This window comes from Fundulus heteroclitus, chromosome 7 (assembly GCF_011125445.2).
Source record: "Fundulus heteroclitus isolate FHET01 chromosome 7, MU-UCD_Fhet_4.1, whole genome shotgun sequence".
Classification (NCBI taxonomy): Eukaryota; Metazoa; Chordata; class Actinopteri; order Cyprinodontiformes; family Fundulidae; genus Fundulus; species Fundulus heteroclitus.
Genome location: NC_046367.1, coordinates 20761977 through 20775854, shown reverse-complemented (window position 1 = coordinate 20775854; position 13878 = coordinate 20761977). Strand labels below are relative to the sequence as shown.

The following is a 13878-nucleotide window of genomic DNA, read 5'->3' as shown; positions in this document are numbered from 1 at the left end:
AAATACGCTTGATGATTTTATAAGGTAAATTACCTCCTGTGCTATAACTCTAATTTAGATTTGAAACCGATGAACCCTGAAGCATTGCCGAGATGTTAGCAACATTAAAAGCTCGTTTACATGCAGTTTGATCATTTTGGATTATTAAGCACGTCGTCTCGGTTTCCGACGCCTCGGATTAAAGAGGAAGTGGGTGAGTACGCATTTCGTTGGTACGGTGAGTTGAAACACTACATGGAAAAGAGTCACCTTTCACAGACTTTCACTGAGGTTTCCAGAACTGGTCAGGAACAAAACAAATGTGGGTTTACACACACACACATGACAGGTAATGACGTTTTAAGGTTAGTTGAGCAGCGCTTCCCGTTATCTCACCAATGATGGCGGTGGGTTTGATGACTTGCACCACCTCCTCCAGAGTCTTCAGGTGCGGGTGTTCGTGAGCAAACTCAACTTTCTCCGGGTTCAGGTTGCCTCTGCCTCTCCCCTGCAGGAATGAACACTTTTTGTTCCGTTTTCAAAAGCGGTGTGGTGATTTACGCGCGGCGAACGCGTCATGAGGCGGCGTTACCTTCACAATGAGGCCTTTTGAATCCACCATCCAGACTTTTTGGCCGCATCTTCTCTAGAGGACTCCCTCTTTGGCCATGGCCATCATCAGCAGGTGGGCAATAGCCCATAGCAGCCTGGTGAGAAACAACAGTCGCGTTTTTATTGCTACTTCTAGCTGATCAGGAGCGCCGAGGCTTCATGCAGCTGCCCTCACCTCGCCTGCTCCCTGGAACACAAAGGTGTGGTTCAGCAGCTTGTCCTTGGTGATCTTCAGGGCAGCGAATATCCCGGCGACAGCTACAGAGGCCGTGCCTGCAGGGAAAACACACCGAGTCCTCTTGAAGCAGAATGCCATCCTCACAGTGAAACAATGTTTACTCGCGACTCGCTTCGGGGCCCAGGTGTCGACACAAGATCGGCCACAGGACGGCCGACGTGTACGTACCGCTGCTAAGAAGCCAGGTTTTATCAATCATTTACTGAGACGGACCAACACGAAGCGGCTAATAACAGTGAAATGGAAGGAAAAGGGAGACGTGGTTTTAAATCCGGTGTTGGAAACAAGAATCTAAAAAGCTCAGTACGTCTGTTTAGTCAGCGCTCCTGAGTCAACACTTTGTATAATTTACTTTTCCAAGAATTACAGCCGCAGGTCTTTCGGGATGTGTTTAGACATTCTGCCCAGCTGTCAGTACGACTGATGTCTGTTTAAGGTGATGTCTCCAAAGTTACTCGTGGCTGCCTTATCTGACTGACGCTCCCCTTTCCTGGTGGTTTAGGTGGACGGCCAGGGTCTCAGTAAGTTTGTGGTTTTATTTAACTAAAGATGATGGGTTAAATAGAGCCCCAACCCTTATTTAACCTTCTCCATAACTTTCTTCCTGACCCCTCTGCCCAGTTATTTGGTCTCCATGAGCTGTTCTCTACCAAACCTCTGAAGCCTCCACAGGACGGCTGCATTATATGAGATAACATGCACACCAGTTTTCTACTATTGGGTGACTTCTGAAGACAAGTAGCTGCACTTGATTTGCAGTGGAGGCATAACTGTAAAGGAAGCTGAATTAAAAACGAAACCACAGTTTTCAGATATCTGTTCCTAAAAAAAAAAATAAACTTTGAAAACCATTAATCTTCCTTCTATGTCACAATTATGAACTATGTTGATGTAAACGAGCCTATATACTAAAGTGAATAATAAAACAAAAAAAAACATAACTATAACGGATGTTAAACTTTAACAAAGAGTTTCCTGCTACTGTCATTTTACTTTTACAAACTACAACCCTATACTTGCGGAACCGCCTCCTGTGACTGAGGAGATACCTTGGATGTCATCGTTGAAGGTGCAGTATCGATTCTGTACTTGTTGAGATACGGAAGGCGTTGCTGTTGGCGAAATCCTCAAACTGGATCAGGCAGCTCATCCCGTACCTGCGGGGGGGAAATAAACGCACCATTGGCAAGGCACCGAGAGCGCCGTGGACTTTAGCAGCGCGTTGACCACGGACTCACTTCTCCGTCACCGCCTGCATGAACTCGTCGATGAGCTCGTCGTACTCCTTGCCTCTGATCCTCTTGTGCTTCAGGCCGATGTACAGAGGGTCATCTAGGAGCGACTGGACGAGAACACAGCGGATTCACTTCACTCTGGAGACTTCTTGAATTTTTTTCCCCAGAGAACATGAATGACATGAAAAACATCCCCTCCCCCCCTCTAATGGTTAGGTGTTGAGTGAAAACATTTATTGTTAAACAACTATGTGTGCACTTTTTAAAATCACAATGACAAAACTAACCAAATGAATCAGCTCAAAAGTTTACATACCCCAGTTCTTACTACCATGCATTGGCCACTTTAAGGCATACTATGCAACATTTTTCAGTTAATTAATGTGTTCCATACCGTTTTGGATGATTAAATGAGTCATTTCAGGTCGAACAAAGGTTTTCTCGGCCGCCCTGGGGGTCTGTGGGGGAAATACCGCACTTGCAATTGCAAGAGCTCACGGCCCGCACTCACAGAAGTCTTGCTTTACGGCGAGAACTCCGTGTGTTTTTGCCCTGCCATTCACTATATGCACGCGCGAAAGCAACAACAAAGAACCGCGTGTTAACGTCAAATAAACATGCAAGCATATCGAGTTTTATTATTATTATTATTTTATTTTATTTTTTTTAATGTTGGCGAGATGCTACCGAACCGGCGGCGGCGAGGCGGTGGCGTCTCGCAACATAAAAAATAAATAAATAAATAATAAATAAAATAAATAATAAATAAATAAATAAATAAATAAATAATAATAATAATAATAATAATAATAATATAATAATATAATAATAAAACTGCCCGATGGCGGCCGCCGTCGACCTCGCCAAGATAGCGCTGCGGGAAGCTTGATGTTCATACTTTCACTGTGTTCTGCCTCGCCCTTTAACATCAGCGACAGCTTGGAGGCTCTTTATTTTCTCTGATGGTAAAACTCCATTGACACATCCAAGTGCGTCGCATGCGCAGCTTCTGGGCTGATGAGTGCTAATTCTCCTCTGGTATTTTCTGATAACCTGCTGCCTTCATCTTTCCACTGGAACAGTGCCGCTGTAGTTCACAGCAGGAGTTATGTACCCCCTTCAGCATAGGCCTGGTTGACTCCTCTCCAAAGCAACGTTTATGGTTGTGGCCAAAAAGTTTGATTTTGGTCTCGTCGCTCCAAATGACTTTGTTCCAGAAACGCTGAGGCTTGTCTGCCGAACTGCAAGCGGGAAACTTTGCGGCATTTGCATAGTAATGGCTTTCTCCTGGCGACTTGGCCAAGCAGCCCGTTTTTCTTCAAGTGCCCCTTTATTGGAGGATCTTGAAAGAGCCACACTACCTTTTTCACAGATTCCTGTATTTCAGCTGAACTTATTTGTGGGTTTTTCATTGCTTGCTCAACAATTTTCCTGACAGTTGTTGCTAAAATCTGTGTTGGTCCACCTGACCGGGGCTTGGCTTCAACAGAATCCCTCATTTTCTTAATTTTGAGTTTGATCGCTGCTGTTTGCCTCTCTCTGTTCCTTGGACGTCTTTTTATAACCCTTTCCTGTTTTATAACGTTCTGCTACCTTTTCCCACCAGATCCTTTGGCAGTTCTTTTGCTTTCCCTGTGACTCAGAAACCAGAACCAGAAGTCAGGAGCCCAGAAACTCACTGAGCTTTTATACAAACTCAGCGAAAACAAGCAAACAGATCACATGTGAGGAGCGTTACCTTTTGTAGAGAGACGCTCCAGACCAGTTTGTGTCAATTTGTGTGCGTTTTGATTTTGATCCGGCTCATTTGGATAGTTTTACAATGAGTAAATACAGTTGTTTGACCTTAATTTGAAATTTGTTGTTGTTGTCCAGAAAACACAGCACTTCTGCTGCTCTTACATAATGACTCCTATTAGTACTAAAAACAGAACTACCTCAGCCTTCTATTATTATTATTATTTTTTTTTTGTCCTGATTTTTGCACTAATATTTTATTGTCTGTCCAAGTACAATTTAAAAAACAAATTTTGCTGCTTTTATTCATTTCTTCACTGCATGTGCCCTCTTATTTACCTTTATCTGAATGTTATGTTGTCTGTGTACTTAGTCTGGTAAATATGTCTTGTCTTCACCGTGGGATAGTGAGAAACGTAATTTCAATCTCTTTGTATGTCTGGAGCATATGAAGAAATTGACAATAAAGTTGATTGATTGATTAAATGTCTTCATACAACCAATAAAAATGTTTCATTGATATTCTCTAAAACAAAAAAAATCAATCAAGAATTCCACCAGGGTATGTAAACTTCTGAGCACCACTGTATGTCGTTTCCTGAATTAACACCAGAGTTAGTCACATCTATAGAATCAGTCAGATGTGAGGCTCTGCACCCAGGTGAGCCGATTCCAGCGCTCCTGCAGCAACACGACCGCCCTCACCTGGTTGTCGGTGCCGACGTCCAGCAGCACGGGGAGGCACTGCTGCGGAGGAACGCCGCCGCACGCCGTGTAGAGAGCCAACTTCCCCACGGGAATGCCCATCCCGTAGCTGCCCAGGTCTCCCAGTCCGAGGATACGCTCCCCATCTGTCACCACTATGGCCTGGACCGACACCAAACATTACGTCACGTTGTTCAGCACAAAGTCTGAACCATAAAGATGATTATAGCCGGGTAATGCCATCTATAGATCACACAGATGATGAAACATTTATTTAGCAGTGCCATGTTTCTGCTGTTGTTGCACCTGGACTCACATTGACTCCATCTCAAAATCTGTACTGCAACTCTTGGACTTGTCGCTTTAAGAACGGAGCATCCCGGGCAAAATGCAGATCCTTTAAAGTTTGCGAACGTTGGTACCTTCATTTAGATTGTAGCAATTCCTAAAAACTGTTGTTTTAGTGCTTTGTTCAGCATTTAAAGCATGAATTTAAAATAGTCTAGAGCACAGGTGTCAAACTCAAGGCCCACGGGCCGAATCCGGCCCGTCAAGGTAAATTATCCGGCCCTCAAGAGCCAAAAAAAAAAGGCATATCATGTCATTAAGTAGAGGCATATATCCTTTTAAAGTGTATAAAGTGGCTAAAACTGTGCCTCCTGTAAGTGTAACTCACCCCAATATCAACATTTTTTGCAGATAAACTGTATAAACTGGGCCTAAGAGTGCTACTTTTATATTACTGTGCGTTTTTTTATTCTTCTATGTGAACTGGAATGAAATTATGAAAAGTATTGTCTATACACGTGCAGCCGGCCCTTTTAATGACTTCATGACGCCAAAGTGGCCCCATATAGAAATGAGTTTGACACCCCTGGTCTAGAGGGTCTAAACCCCTCATACAGATGGGTAAAATGCTGATTTAGCAATTTAAAGAGGAAGCACGTCTATTCAACCGGTCAGCCAACGCCCCATCAACCCTTGTTAGACTTTTGTCATTTGGAAAATATAAGTAAGAAAGAAGTCTGGAAGCTCAAACATTTGCTGCATTTTCTCCATTCTTATCCAGACCAGGAAAACGAGAAAAGCCAATTCCTGGAGCCGTTTTTCAGACTGCACAGAAACATCTCAGATGTGTGTCCCCACGCCGGGAGTCGGCAGTGGTGTGTGTCAGTGCACCGTGGGTACCTTGATGTCATCTTCAGGCCAGGAGTTGAGCATGGTGGCGATGTGTCCCCGGTCATGGATGGTGATGAACAGTCCTCTGCAGGAAGTTGTAGCAGCTAATTATTATCTTAGTTTATATAGCTAGACAGTAGCATGATCTTTGTACAATGCTTTGTGAAAGTATTCACCCCCCCCCAAGACTTTTCATGTTTCTTTGCTTCACAACCTGGAATTAAAATTAGATGGAGGGTTTGCTCCAACTCATTTACAGAACATGCCTGCAACTTTGAAGACATTATTTGGTTAATTTTAAAGTTAACAACATATAGCTCCTTCCTCCATAGATTAGTGGAGTTGCCTTTTGGCAAACTCAAACTATGCCCTCTTATTTTTAACACAATTTTTTTTTTTGTTTGTTTGTTTTAACCCAGCTCCAGGGAGCGTATGGCTTTATTGTGGTCCTGTGGACAGATCCTCCAGTCTCTGCTGTGGAGCTCCTTCAGGGTTACCTTTGGTCTCTGTGCTGCCTCTGATTAACGCCCTCTTTGCCCGCGGGGTGTGTGAGTTCTGGTGGGCGTCACTCTCTTGGCAGGTTTGTTGTGGTACCATATGCTTTCCATTTGGAGATAATGGATTTAACCATGCTCCAGGGGAACATCATGGATTTGGCTATCATTTTATAACCCCTCCCTGACTTGTACTTCTCAGAAAACTTGTCCCTGACTTGTCTGGAGAGCTCCTTGGTCTTCATGGTGTGATGCTTCTTTTATGCACCCTTTAATACAATGTTTGGGTGTTATTTATCAAACCTTCAACTCTTTGGTTCTTCATTTAACAGTACTCCACCATAATAAAAATAAATAAATAGCACAGATTTTTTTTTTTTAAATTAGAGCTCGAACTACAATAACGTGCAACATGTGCAGTATTGCAGCTTAAAGAACTGCTTGGATGCAGCTTTGAGCAGGCGGTAATATTTCAGGTGCCACGAACTCAAAATCTGTCAAAACATTTTTGCCAGCCGCAGGAACTTCCAGTTATTTATCTTTGCTTTATCTAAATCTTAGAGACCAAAATAAAAACAGAAATGAAAGAGAACTGAGAGAAGACTTTGATTTTATCTCCATCAATGTCACCATCGCAATGCGGAGCGACAACACCACATCTTGGCGTTTTTCCTGATGTGCAGCAGCACTAGCAGAAGAGACTCACCGTGGCCTCCTGAAGGCGAGACCGTACTGCTGACAGGCCAGACCTACGGTGGGAGTGTAGACGATGGGCATGAACTCCTCGATGTCGGAGGTCAGCACCCGGTAGAACAGCTTCTCGTTCCTGTCCTGCAGGGTCATCAGCAGGATGTACCTGAGAGGAAGCGATCAGAATCAGATCCAGGGCCATTTTAAAAATATTTACACCCCTTTAACCCTCACAACCTTTAAACCGTTTTAATTCGGCCATTTCAGATGCGTTGGACCAGGAAAGCATCTAAAAGTTGCAGCCCTCCCTTGAGGAAGGGAGTTTGAGACCGATGGTTTAAAAATCAGAGCAAATGGATGTGTTGGCACGGCCCGGTCTAAAGCCAATTGAAGATTACTGGCAAGACGATGCCAGACGCTCACTTTCCATCTGATTCAATTAATCTGGAGCTATTTCATTGAGAAATGGGGCTAAAATCTGTGCCTCTAGAAGAGCAAAGCGGTTAGAGACATACCCAGAAAGAACAGCAGCCAAGAGTGACTCAGAGGCGTTGAATACAAATGAATGCATTTACATTTACATCACGAAGCACAAGATACTTTAATTCTTACACACAGAATCCCTACAAAACACCTTAAACGTTGTGGGTTTAAATACTTTCCAAGCCTCTGTAAAAGCTACATTTTATTATGTTCAAAGCAAATTCACCACCATAATCTCATCCTTTAATCTCAGACCAAACAAATTTGAACCCCTTGACTAAAAACAAATGAAAACGAACAAGTAGGTGCAACAGCTGGAACATGCCAAAGAGGATTTTAACCACAAGCAGGGCAGCCTGCACTGATTAAACATCTGTATCTGCAGCGTGATAATCCTGGAAGAAAGAAAGCATTGCCGCGCTCTGTCGGGGGATGGCTGGGACTCACTTGTCCAGGGGGTTGGTGCGGGTTTCGTAGCTCTTCATGACACGCAGCACTTGAACATCCTGGGACAGGAAGCAGGGGGGCAGCAGGCCGTGGATGCCCAGCTGTAGCCGCTCCTCCAGGGTGAACGCCATTCCCTGACGGGAGAAACCTCAGCTATAATCAAACAGCCATCCCTGGGAAGGAGTCTGAGGAAAGGCTTCAAAATAAAATCAGGCGGCAGCAGATCTAGAATCAGCGATTCATGTGGTCTGTCATCAGCCTGAGAGCGAGGTCGTGACTCATCGCATTCGCTTAAAAAAAAAAAAAAAAAAAAAAAAAAAGCCTTTCATTCGTGGTCGCTTCTAATTATGGCGTTTCTACTCCACGAAAAAAAAAAATAAAACAAGCTGTGGAAACTTAAAGGAGCAAAACAACATGAGGCAAAGGAAAAGGATTTGGAAGCAGAGAGAACGGGATGTTATGTTGCTTCTGTCCTGAGGTGAATTAAGCTTTTGGCTTGTTGGAGGAAACCTATCTGGTTAGGCATGAGACAAAGATGCAAACTCCCTGGCCGAGATTTGAACTCAGAACAAACTTTTTGTTTTAAATTAATTTAAAATCAGATTTCTATTTATTACATAGAAAGTCAAAATCAGCTTAATTGGTCAGGATTGTGTGCAGAAACAAGTAATTTGACTTTGGTTTCACATGCTCACAGCGTACAGACAGTATAAATATATAATTTTTTAAAAATTTGTATGTACAACTATTTCCTATATATAAAGAAAGGCAGGTTGTGATCGATTCCCTTCTACAGCAGAGCAGCTGGAGACCTCAGGCTGTGAGGTCTACATTAATCAGGAAGGTAGCCTGGAGAAAGATGCTGCCTCTGGTTTTAACAAATAGTGCCAGGGAGGCAGAGAGTGTGTGTGTGTGTGTGTGTGTGTGTGTGTGTGTGTGTGTGTGTGTGTGTGGTCTCCAGAAATCCACCAAAATAAAAAGTCTAGAAGAAGAAAAGAAAAGGCCTTGGTACACAGATCCATTTGTGCCAGTACTGATCACAAGTGACAAATGCATTGTAGCCTCCAGCTGAGTCTGTTCCAAGTTTATTTGCATTTGCATTGTTCTGTGTGCTAAAGAGCCCGAGGTGAAGGGGCCGCGTGATGTGTGAGCCTGTTAGGTAATTTACTTTAAATAAAAGAAAAAAAAAACTGTAAAGAACAAACTTTTGTGATGCAGAAAGCTCCAGCCCTGAAAAGAAGCACTGTAACCCTCCACCTTCTGGCGGTAGCTTCCAGTGGCCCTGCATTGGCAGGCGTCTCTAACTCCATCTGAAAGGGGGGTGTGAGGTCTAATCTATTTATTCTGTCCAATGACATGAGCCCCTACACCCACTCCCCTCTAAAACCCTCTTCTCTTTCATCGTCTCTGTTTCCAAGCCCGGCCCCTTTCCTCCACTGACCCACGTGGGGAGACAAACAGGGGAATCTGCTCCGGCTTTCTTCTGCTGTGCATCTGAAAGCAGGTCGCTTCAGCTGACTTATTCCAGCATCAGACAAGTGACAATGTTTCAAACTAAGCAGCATTTACTGTAGCCACACAACTCAAGGTCCCAGAAAGCTGACCGCTGAAAGAGGACAAAGACAGACTGATCTGGAAGAGAGAGAGAGAGAGAGAGAGATCTAGTAAAAACCTTTAAAAGCCATTACCAAGCGTATTTACGCTGCTGCCAGTAAGCTTAAATGTCGCACACTAACAGCTTTAAGCTAAAGCCATTATAGCGGGCTGCTTAAGTGGCACCACAGTAAACCCATTAAAGGGGACGTTCGCTTAAAAAAGCTGCCTTGCAAAAGGATTCAGAGGCGTGTTGAACGTTTTCATACCACAACCAGAAACAATGTATTTTGTTGGGATTAGATGTGACAAACCAAACCAAATTATGGATTATCTCTGAATATCAAGTGTTGCTAAGGATTAGTTTTAATTTGGGGCATTGACTGGGCTATTTAAAAAAAAAAAAATAGACAACCGTCACTGTAATTCTTACCTGTAAGCATTGCCACAGCAAGATTTGTAACTTTGTGCAGCCCTAGTGCCATTTTAGTTGAACGGCCATGTCTTAGTAGGTTTGAAATTGTTTGGGGACCCCTATAATCATTGAGTGATGGACTGAACAGTGTTATGTGACACGTTCTTCAGACTTCTCCTGAACGTCTTCACCAACGAAGAGAAACTGGTTGCACTGGATTTCATTTAGAGGCACCAGCTCAAAAGAGGACGACGACAACAGCAACACAGGACTGGATCTACCGTGGATCACCCTTTGCCCAGAGCTCAGCTGGTTCTGACACCTAGATTCAGTCCGCCCTGTGTTCAACCATCAGTGTTCGGTTTGGCTCATCCACCGAACTGGACCGGCGCAACCTGCAGAGGATCATCACGGCTGACCTTCCCTTCATTCAGGCCTAGAATAGGGTCAGGAAAAGGGCAGCTAACATCTGTGCAGACCCCACACATCCTGCACACAAGCTGTTTAGACTCTTACCTTTCGTCGCTACAGAGCACAGTTTGCAAAAACCAGCCTGGGCGGAGGCCGTTTCTTCCCTCAGACTGTCTCTCTGGCGAACGTTTAACAGAGTTCCCAGATCGATGGCATGTTTACTTCCATCAGTCCAACCACGTCTTCCTCTTTTGGTAAAATTTATAAAATTCATATTTACATGGATGCATTTCAAATTATGTACCTTTTCAGTATATTGCACTTAAAGTGGAACCAAAGTCAAATTCCTTGTTTGTTAATAAACCCGACTGATTCTTGTGATTTTCATATGGATTTTTTTTTTTTTTAAAACAACATTTTCCATCAAGTTCCCAATTATACATTACATTGTGTTAATTTTATTACATAAAGTACATTGGAGCTTTTGCTTGTAATGTAACGAAATATCAACAAGTCCCAGAGGTATTAATATTTCTGCGAGACACTATAGCACATGAAGACGACAATAAAATAAAATAAAAACTGCAAAAGAGAAAGAAACTGAAATGTTAGCTTGATTTTAGGCCACACCCCATTACTACTGCTGTGAAGCAAGTTACAACCTGTGATATGGTTTTACGGCCTGTACAGTAAAGATAAGCAAGAAATATTTGGAAGTCTTTGAATTTGCTGAAATTGATTTGTTTGAAGAAAGTAGGTCATAGATGTCATTTCAGGTTGTGAAAATATAACAGCGCCTCTTTTTGTGAACTTTATAAAAACCAGTGACTTTGGGGCAACAGCTAGAGTCATTTCATGAGTCTCACTTCGCACAGAACTGTGAGACAGAAAAATCAACTACAACTTTTTTTCCCCCCAAAGTGGAACTCCATTTCCTGACTATCTGCACTTAAATAAACGTATGAGTCAGGATGTGACTGCTGTGTCAGCATGGAGAGCACAGAGAGCTGAGACTGACCTCTGAACATCTACAATCTAAGCAATAAACTCATCTGGACCCTCAGCAGCAGTCCTGGTGTCTTGCTCATTCCATGTTCTTTGAGGTGAACTCAAACAAATTGTTATTTCATCAAATAAGGTTCTGTTTAACTCAGAATTTGCATTGTAAATGGGTTAAGACACTTGTCAAATGTTGTTTTAAATTAGTTAAGCTAATTTAACTCCATTCCAAGTCAGATCTGCAGTGAACCAGGATTCACTGAATTATTCTGATGATGATCAACCACTTTTGTTTTGTCTTTTGTTCTATTTTTGCATGTAAATAGTTCCTTAGCTTAGCTTCTTTTTATCTTCATTTTGCTTAGTAGTTTAGTTAAGTTTCACTAGCCTAGTAGAGAGGATTTATTAATCGAAATATTGTGTTAATTTAGGTAAACAGCATTACATAGTGATGTTCTCTGGATGTTCATTTTATTTCTGTTATTAAATTCTTGAACTTGAAGAGAAGATGTCACTCCTTTTTTCTATGTGTGTGCAGGTTTTGCTAGTAAAAGATTGCTAGTTCTCGAATTCCTCCCTTTCAACCACTGTCTTGATATCAGCTTTAGAGCTGATATCCTCCTGACAATACTTAACAGAGTATTATTAAACATTAAATAACTTAACACCACATTTAACTGATGAAAATACTAAAGTAACCTAAACTGTAGCTGAATATTTTGGGTCATGGTCCTTCTGGGAGGTGAAGGTTCACCTCAATCTCTGGTCTACAGGTTTCCTACCAGGATCGACCTGTATTTAGCTCCATCTAAGTTTTTAATCATCTCTGATCTGCTTCTTTGGGGTAGAAAAGCAACCCCACCATATAATGCAGCCACCGCCGTGTTCCACCATGCGTTCACTACAGGATATGGATTTCCCACCACACAGACTTTTGTATGTGGTCCTAGTTATTTATTTATTTATTTTTTTGTTGGTTTTGTTATAAATCTCATCTGACAGGAGCTTCTTCCATCACACCTGTTGCTTTATTGTGATTCTATCCTGACAAAAAGGCCCAAACAAACCAACCTTGTTCAGGTGGGGGTTCCTGGTGATGTCGTAGCCCCGCTTCTTGGTAAACACGACGCTGTCCTTCTGGTTCGTCCCGGAGTGGCAGACCCGCACCGCCTGCAGAGCGGCCCTGTCGGCCTGCACCACCCCGCTGGGGCGACCCGGAGAGGCGGCCAGCGCCCTGGTCCCGCCCGCCGCCGCGCGTCTGCACAGGGACAAAGCGGCTTTTCCTGGGAGGGAGTTCATGCTGCCTGCGGACATCCAGGACGAAAACAGCCCCGGAGAAGCAAATCACATTACAGTAGGGAAAGAGGGGGGGAGAGACAACCCCGGGATGCCAAGCATGCCGTAAACGATAGTTCAGTTTCTCTGTAAACAACCGGCTTCATGCAGTTAGCTTCAAACTTAGTCATTCCCTAAAACAACACGGTTCGCACAGCTACGACGCTTTGAAAATGATCTACCGATAGTGCATATTAAACTACAAGCCTGATGGTTGAACGCTTTTGCACAAAAAAGGTTTGTGCGCATCTCCAACAGCTTTGCTAGCTACCGTTAGCTCATGCAGCTCCTATGGCAGCCGCGGGTTTCTATGCAGAGGAACCTGCTAACGCCAGGTAGCTAACAGTAGGCTGAACTCACCTGAAAAGTGCGGGAATATGAGAAGCACCGGGTCCTAATTGTTCATAGGAAGTACTCCTTCAGCCGCCACCGCTCGTATTTAGTGTTGTTTAACCGGAGGAAGGAGGTTTGACAGCTGATCCAGGACCTCCTGACATTGGGCGATTTCACTTCCGGGTCCGCGTTAGCCCGCCTCTCCGAGCTGCGCAGCAACCAATGAGGGGTCCGCGCTGTGATGACAAAGGCCCCGCCCTCAGCACGGCTGCTCGGTGAACAGGGGATCCCATCTTCAGCATCTGCGCCAACTTTCGCTGCTATTCTCTTATCTCGCGATAACGACAGGCTTTTTATCCGCGCATAACGTGGTTCTCTGTAAACCTTGCACCCTGAAGTATGCTACAGCGAGTGTAACAAGTTCATTTTTATCTCAGAGTATCAGCAAAGGTGAATCTACCGCTATCAATTTTTATTTTTATGTTTTTAGATTACTTAATAGCAATCTAAAAAATGTGTGCCACTGATTTTTTTGTTTTACAAATATTTGTTAAAGATTTTTTTTCCATCTGAACTAATTATGCAAATTCAAAGTTGGATTTCTCTGAAATTTTATGCATGGAAAAAAAAAAACAGTACTGAAACAAAAAAGATTAATGTACTTTAAAACTTCTTACACCCATTTCCCAGGGATACAAACCATATGATTCTAGGTAGTCTAAGATAAATCATGCTTTTTTTTCTCCCCCTATTTTGAAGTTTGTAATTATATTCACATGTGATCAATTTGGAGTCCACTAAAATCTGAAAAACTCTAAACAAGATGAAGTGATTACCTCTGCAAATCCAGGACTATTAAAACACATTACAGACCCAAATATTTGACTTTGTCTAAAAAAAGTTTATTAAAAACAACACATATTTCAATTATATTTCAATTGTATATATATATATATATATATATATATATATATATATATATATATATATATA

At 42.8% G+C, this 13878-nt stretch overlaps 1 pseudogene; it reads right to left on the bottom strand.

Annotated features, from left to right (window-relative positions):
- Positions 1 to 625: 625 nt before the first annotated feature.
- On the bottom strand, positions 626 to 13078 carry LOC118563822 (annotated as a pseudogene).
- Between the last annotated feature and the right edge of the window lie 800 nt (positions 13079 to 13878).